At 43.8% G+C, this 960-nt stretch overlaps 1 protein-coding gene across 1 annotated transcript in view; it reads right to left on the reverse strand.

Moving 5' to 3' along the window:
* PREX2 (phosphatidylinositol-3,4,5-trisphosphate dependent Rac exchange factor 2) overlaps positions 1-960 on the reverse strand; it is a 466,421-nt gene that overhangs the window by 215,458 nt on the left and 250,003 nt on the right. The gene's annotated exons all lie outside the window — the stretch shown is intronic.

Genomic DNA, 960 nt, shown 5'->3' on the forward strand with positions numbered 1-960 from the left:
TTCAAGGCTTTTATCCCCTTTCTCCTGCTCTTCCGGCCTGCTACTCTGGCGTCCCTGCGTTGTCTCTCCTCACCTGTAAGCCTGGGGCTGACTCATTAGACCACTGTCAACTGCTGGGAAAGGGTTTTCAGTGCAGGAGATTCTGGATAGAGTTGGAGAACAATGTGGGATAAAACTCAAAATCATAAAAATAAAAAAAAAAGACTAGGTTTACTGGTCTGATAGAACCTCGTGAGACCTCTGAGACTACGGTCCCTTATAACCCTTGTGGTCTGGAATTGAACTCACTCCTGTGGTTTCCAGCCAAACAATAGACAGGAATACAGGCTGAACATTTACATCAGGTATGCACATTCCTTAAAATGATCAATCATGGAGAATGAAAGGGCAGTATTTGCACAGGGAGCTAGCCCAAGGGGTAGGAATGCACAGGAAAGAAGGACACAGGGAAGAGGCAATTACAGGGAGGAAGTGGAAGAAAGCTGTTACATTGTGGGGAATTGCAGTGAATGTCATGAAACAAACTGTGCATGAACTGCTGTATGAAAAATTAATTTGCTCTGTAAATTTTCTCCCAAATCACAGTTTAAAAATTGAAAAAAATAAATAATACTAATAGATTTGTAATATTCCAGAATAAGAATTCCTACTGTGGCAGGAGGAAGTGTGTCCAAGACCATCTATAGAGTTGGCAGACAATGGTTCTACAAGTGTATTGGTATGTTCTATAAGAATTCCTAGGTATATAGTAGAGCTGACAAGGGACAAAGCTGTAGTTACTTCTTGGCCATAGACAGCTCACCAGAGGGAGCAAGTAGTTGGATCTGTGGGCTTGGGACCATAGTCACAGGGGACATCAATCTCATTTGGCATAAGGAGCTCTGGTAGCATAGTGGCTAAGACACTTGCCTGCTAACCAGACGGCTGGCGGTTCAAACCCACCAGCCACTCCTCGGAAGG

The sequence above is a fragment of the Orycteropus afer genome, unplaced genomic scaffold (genome assembly GCF_000298275.1).
Source record: "Orycteropus afer afer isolate SDZICR_OR568_19922 unplaced genomic scaffold, OryAfe1.0 scaffold00181, whole genome shotgun sequence".
NCBI classification, from domain to species: Eukaryota; Metazoa; Chordata; class Mammalia; order Tubulidentata; family Orycteropodidae; genus Orycteropus; species Orycteropus afer.